This window comes from Halichoerus grypus, chromosome 11 (genome assembly GCF_964656455.1).
Source record: "Halichoerus grypus chromosome 11, mHalGry1.hap1.1, whole genome shotgun sequence".
Classification (NCBI taxonomy): domain Eukaryota; kingdom Metazoa; phylum Chordata; class Mammalia; order Carnivora; family Phocidae; genus Halichoerus; species Halichoerus grypus.
This window is the reverse complement of record NC_135722.1, coordinates 32,532,676-32,539,834: the sequence shown is the minus strand read 5'-3', so window position 1 is coordinate 32,539,834 and position 7,159 is coordinate 32,532,676. Positions and strand designations below refer to the sequence as shown.

Genomic DNA, 7,159 nt, shown 5'->3' with positions numbered 1-7,159 from the left:
TCTCTTGGAACTGATGCTTTACAAAATGGTAGACATGGGCCAGGTTGTAAGTGCATAAAAATATTTTGACTCTAAGGTAGGTAATTCCCCAAGTACTCGGAGTGATTTCAATTGAGTTCTCTTAAACAGCACTGATTCAATTCTCAACAGACTGGCATCACAGAAATACCAGTCAACAGGAAATTTTTCCAAAAAACCTTCCAGATGATGATAAGATGATCTGTCTTGCATGTGGGTAGTTCAAGTTCTTTGTGTCTAATAAGGAGACACCATAAGTGGTTTTTTTTGTTAAGAGCCAATGGAAGAATTTTTTTTTTTTTTACCTTTATAAAAACAGGTAATTCTGTTTATTTTCTAAATAGGAAAATATCAGGCCCACTTTGTTTCTACACTATATCCAACATGTGAGTTTTTAGTACTAGGTGTAGTTCTAGGGTCCCAACATACCATTTATCCCTTTAGGTTTAATAACCAGTGTCCTAGAGGGAAGAAAGTGGCACATAGATACAATCATTACAGGACTTGAAACTATTTGTTTTAAGAGGGTAATTTTTTAATCACTTTTAGGAAGTCATGAATAAGCCCTAAAAAAAAAAAAAAAGTCTTTCAAAAAGTGTCAGGAATTAGAAGAGAACATATTAAAAACTGAGGAAAAATTGATTTTTTAATTCATTTGCTTCATTTCTCAAATATTTACTGAGTGCTGGCTAGATATCATGCTGTGTTATATAATATCTATCAAGTCTTTTTGTGAACTAGTTCTTCTTCCCTTCAGGCTTCAACTGAAGCATCTTTTCCACAGAGAAAGCTTCCAAGAGTGGACCTTGTATTATTTGATCCCCTTGTTATATACCTCTATATCTATATGATGTTCATCTTTCCCAATTCTCTGTAAGTTTCTAGAGATTAGGAATCATTTCTGCACTGTTTATCAACCTACCTCCATCTACTATCTATTATTGATTTGCACATAGCAGTTACTGAGTAGTTTGATATAGGCATCTTGCACAAATTTAAATAATGAAAAATACAATAATTACACATAAAATGGAAATTTGTTAAAATATATTCTCTATTAGAGAAGCCCATGACTTGGATAAAGCCTGGTACCTGTAAAAGTCATGAAAATTTTCATGGGAAGGAGACAATAAAGTAAAATATACTCTGTAAGGAAGATAACCAGGGCCAAGCAGATACACATACAGGCAGATGAAAAGAAAAGAAAAGAAAAGAAAACAAAACAAAACATATAAGCAGTACAGCATGTTCGGGGAACTACAAACTACAGCACAGACTGTGAGGTATATAGAGTGCCAGGAAATGAAGCCAGGAAAGCAAAGTTGTCTAATGGTCAAGCAGCAGTGCCGACTACAGCTGCTGGATCAACCTTGAAGTTGATCACAGGTTCATATACTACATCGGTATGGAAACAATGAGTCAAATGGATTTCCGTACTTTAATATCCACTATGCAGCAGGCAGCATGAGAGCCATGCTTCTATCAGTTTCCCTTGTCACCAAGGCCCATGGGGAAGACATGAAGCAGGTCCTGGTGAATAATGTACACCCAGTGGGATCTACGGCACAGCTGAGGAAACCAAGCTTAGAAAACTCAATTTTATGAAGAGAAATCTGATCAACCTTTGCCTGGCAGGGAGGCAGTATCTTTATTATGCTGGTAAGGAAACATGTCTACTTTTTGACCAGGGTTTGCTATGCAAACCTCCTTGTGAATAAACTCTGTCACAAAACATGTAGAAATGTCTTGGAGAACTGCCTCCCAATAGTGGTGGCAACCTGTTTTTGAAAAGGCTTCCTTAATAATGCAGGCATTTTCATTTATATTTTTCTGTTGATGGGGAGATAATAAGGACATGCATATGAATGAATAATGAAATCATAGTTCTATATGAGAGTAAAAATTAAAAAGCTAGTGTCAAGGATGATGAGTGAGAAGTTGCTTCATGCCTCAAATATCCAAATGCTATATGCCTAGGATATACAAACAACCTAGTTACCAGACATATCTTTTGAGATATATACACAGAAACTCTGAGCAGAATGTAAATTTATAGTTATGGCTAGAATTCAAAACTTCTCTGGGTTTCTTTAGAATTTTGCCTGCGTCAATTCACAACTTTGAATTACTCTTCACATTTTATAGCACATAAAACCTTTATGGCATATAATGTGACTCTTTTGTTAATCTAATTCATAATACCTTCCCAAAAGCCAGACTTTCTTTTTCCAACTTTCAGCACAGAGATTTTTTTCTCTCCTTGCAATGACTTATTTCAGAATGGTAACTTTGTAAGAAACAACAACTGTCTGTCTGTTACAAAGTTAAATTTCCCAGTTGCTTTATACTTAGATCTTTCTGTAGTAAAAATGTTCCCACAACGATTTTCTCTTTGAAACATTAATAAAGCTGAGGGATGATGTTAGGTATAAAAAATGAGAGCTGTAATCTCTGCTTTCTTGATAGGTACTACATTAAAATTAGTCATAAGTTTAATTCATGGAGCTGGTGGATATTTGAAGACTGAGAATGAAGAATGGATCTAGTTTGCTCATTTGATGTTTACTGGGTGTTTTATATAGCCTAGGCCTTCTCTTACGTTTTTCTGGAATCATAAGAAAGCAATAACTCTTGGTGTATACCTTTAAGGAACTTTTAGCCTAGTGAGAAAAACAAATGGAAGAAACCCTATAATAAAGCATGGAAACTATTATAATAAGTTAAATTACGCAGTGGCATGAGGTTTACAAAGTTGTATCAGGGAAGCAGAATGAGAGCTTGGTCTTGAGGCATACATAGAGATTAATAAAATAGAGTCTGGAAAGAATGACAGAAAGAACGGCACGTCACATTAAAGAAAATATATGAAAATATGTGTCACATTAAAAAAAAAACTAGAATGTGTGTGAGGGAGTCAGAGAAAAAGGACAGGGTATTTGGGGCAGGTCACAAAGGGTCTGGATGCCTTACTGCAAAAGAGCTTAGATTTTATTTTTTATAGATGACATAAACCAACAAGAAACTTTTCACCCCTGTTCTAAAGAGGGTAATTCAAAATTCATGCGGAAGCATACTAGGAGGAGACAACACTTGGTGCAAAGTAGGACTACAGTTGAAATTAGGGCATTCAAAATGTGAGAATGGTGAAAAAAAAAAAAAAGAGAAGGGATTGAGATGTATTTCCAAAATTGATAATAATTGGTAATTGGGTGGTTGGGGTATGGGTATGGAAAACAGAAATAAGAAATACCATGAGATTCAGAGCTTAAACTAGAAATATATTAGTATTTTTTAAAGACTGAGTATTAATTGGGTAAGATAAAATAATATGAAAAAGGTGATTAAGAGGTCATCCAAGTTGTCATCCACCCATCATGTATTCTATGAAGTAGAGAACTTTATATTAAACATATATGTGTATTAGTAAATTAATGGACTATATGAACCTAAAAAACAGATATGGACACTCTAATTTATGTTTCTCTTTGCACTTAATCAATTTGGAAATCAACAAACTGGAGCATAAAAGGACTTGGCAGTTTTTCTAATAGTGTTGTGGGGCTAATTATCAGTGAAATCAATGTCCTGAATACCAGAAATATCCTATCTTGAAACTTTGCAAAAATAAAACAACAAATAAATCATGTGTTTATTTTCTTCCCTTGTGGAGTAGGGAATAATTATTTGGTCAATATAATTGATATGTCATATTAATAATTAACATTCATTTTGAAATGTAGTACTAACAACCACATTTTCCCAATGCTGACACACTGCCTAGAAAATAGTGTGTCCTTATAAATATTGGCATGCATGCATATATTAAAGAACAACTCAGTTCTCCAAATGTTATCTTCGGGCTATATTATGGCTATAGAATTTTGAAATCTACACACTAGCCTTTAATAAGTCAAGCTATCCTTGTGTTAACTATTTTAATAACATCATAAACTTCAAGCAGATATTAAGCTTATAATAATAATAAAAAAGTACTCAAAAGTGCTCAGTAACTTTTTTTCAGATTTCCATAGTTTTTATGTACCATCCTTTTTTCAAACTCTTCCAGGTTCCCATACAGGCGGGATACCATATTACATTTAGTAAATTTTAGTAATGCTACAAAACAGTTCACAGGGAAGAGAGCTGATTCCCAGGAATCAGAGTCCTAAGTCTTCTGTCTTGATGACTTCATCTGCATCTCTCAGAGATGCACATGCCTACTGTACATGTGTGAGAACATCATTTAATCACTAGAGATTTCTCTGAGTCAGACAGGCCACCTTTGGCAACCATACATTGTTTCTTGTAGGAAAAAAATCTCATTTCAAACCATGTAAAGCTGCAGGAGTAATCTAATTTCAGGGGTTTGTTCTTCAGATAGGAAAAAAGTCCAGCAGGTGGTTTTGAAATCATATGGCAATTATTTTGTGAGACAATCAAATTGTTTCACAAATGTCATCTCATCAGCAGTCACATCATTTCATTGAGGTAAGTCAAAGAACAATTTATCCCTATTTTTAAAGGTAAAGAGAGATTAACTAAGTGACCCAGCTGGAGAGCTGGAAATAAACACTGTAGCACCAGCTCTGTATAAGAGCAACAATGACAAATGACTACATGACAGACAGGTTGAAGAGTCTTAGTAGTTTATACAGTTTATTAAATTTATCCTGGCATCTCCACTTACTAGTATAAAATGGGCTTAAAATGAAATCTGAACTGAAGAGTTGGGTTTTTTATTTTTGTTCAAGATAGTTTATTCTTACTCCTTTGTAAACTTTCTCTCATCTGTAGATTTGACTAGACAGGAACATCAAGGTAACACTCTAAATCAATGAAATGGACAACATATGAACAGAAAATGTTCCCAGTGAAATTCAGTTTTATAGTAAACTTCATTGTTCACCATATTAAAATATAATATTAAAAATGTCTTCATGTTGTATACCTTACACTTACACAATGTTATGTATCAATTATATCTCAATAACGCTGGAAATAAAAAGAATGAGAAAGTTTTCTGATTTAAAAAAAAAAACTTCAAGAGATGATGGTGGCACTTTGCAGGCTGTTACTGGCTATTCCGTGGGGGCTGGGCAGCTGCAGTTGTGGAGTAATCATGGGCAAGAGACTTTAGGGTCTGCTCAAGGTTACCTAATAAATGCAAGAGCCACAGGAACTGAAATTTTTAACAACTTGGAACTACTCGGTCTTGATTCATTTACAATTACTGATGGAAATCAGATCAGCAGAGAAGATGCTGAAAACATTATTTATTCCTATAAAACAGCAGTGTCAGCAAGAACTAAGCTCAAGCTGTGGAACTCTTGTAAGAATTAAATAACAATGTATCTATTAAGTTTGTGGAAGAGAGTTCAGAAAACCCAAGCAATGACCATTCTTTTTGCTGTAGGTTTACTACTGTGCTTGCAACTAGGCTCCCTGAAAGTACACTATTACATTTAGCTGAAATCTTCTGGAATTCCCACATCCCCCTTTTAATGTGTAGGCTATATATGGCTGGTTGGCTATAGGAAGATCATTATAAAAGAACATCGAGTAATAGAATTTTACTCAGATAATGTATTAGGAGATCTACAACTAGATAAACCATTTCCTGAGTTGAGAAAACATTTACAGCCTTACGATTTGGATCATATTGGGGGGTGGGGGGAAGGCCCATAGCCATACTCCATTGATTGCTATAGCTAAATATTTAGCACAGTAGAATAATGGAACAAATGGATGACCACCTAAAATGTGTAAGGAAAAAGAGAACCTCAGAGATTTGATTAGACAAAGGATTCTAAAGAATTATACTGGGGCTCCATAAGATGAAGATAATTTTTAACAAGCTTTTAAAAATATAAACACAGCAATAAATACAATTCAGATCCCAATCAATACTAAAGATATAATTAATGATGATTGTTGCATAAATATCAGCAAACAGACTCCATCTGTTTGGATTTTAGCTTATACCTGAAAGGGCTTTGTGGCCAAAGAGGACCAAGGATACTTACCTGTTTGAGGCACAATTCCCTATACGACTGCAGATTAGGGAGCACCCATAAAACTGCAAACCACTTACTATTAAAGCAAACAAAGATGCTTCTGCTGTGGTAATCATATTGACAAAATGCTGCAGTCCACAGGCCAGGCAAGAGACGCCATTACAAAGTAAGAATTAAAATTATTCTGCAGCAATCCTCCATTTCTTCGAGTTTTAAGATATACATCCTTAACTAAAGAATATGGTTTGAACATCATTAACGAGGATGAAATTATTTCCAGTTTGGACATTCCAGATAATGGGACTGTGTTGTACTTAATCGTATGGGCTGTTAAAATATTTCATTAACAACATGGCAGACAACCAGGCATACTTAAACTATCAGACTGAAGAACAACTTCCTTTAGGAATATAGGTTACCTGTAATGGTGAAAGATGATTATGATTACAAATTTTGCTAATGGGGAGCTGTTGAGTCACACATGATGACTGCATTCTTTGGGGGAGCTGCTGCCCAAGAGTTTAATCACAATTACCACCAAACTCTGTAAATTTAATAACACAATTATGTCAGCATGTCACAAACTTCAGCATCCTTGTGTTTATAAAATAAGCACCCTATGTAGTGTGTTTATGACTGAAACTGTAATTGTCTTCAGATTATGCTCTAGTCCATAAAAGTCTCCTAAGCGAGAGCTGTTAAATTGTTGTTTCCTTAATAAACATTTTTCTCATTTACAAAAGGAAATATGTATTTCAAGTGATTCTGCCATCTAATGACACAGAAGAAAACTGGTACTGTCTTATACTCTTTATTATATCTGGGTAAACAGTTTGGATGAAAACCCAAAGCCCATTTTCCCCACAGGGGAATTCAATAATTGTGGATGGAGGAGGAGAAACAATCACTTTCCCTTCTTGAATCACTCTGTTTCACTTGACTTTCTGGATCCCACCCTGACTAGATTTTCATCCTACACGTTGACTGTTACTACTCAGAGTCCTTGGCAAGTTCTTCCTTATATCCTTGATATCAAAAAATTAGAGTGCTCTGGGGTTTCATTCTTTTTTTCTTCTTCTTCTGGGGCTTCATTCTTAAATACTTCTCTATCTTCTACCAACATGTAT

General features: G+C 34.8%; 1 pseudogene; it reads left to right on the top strand.

The window, feature by feature from the left end:
- Positions 1-1,263: 1,263 nt before the first annotated feature.
- On the top strand, positions 1,264-6,582 carry LOC118547838 (NEDD8-activating enzyme E1 regulatory subunit pseudogene; annotated as a pseudogene).
- Positions 6,583-7,159: the final 577 nt, after the last annotated feature.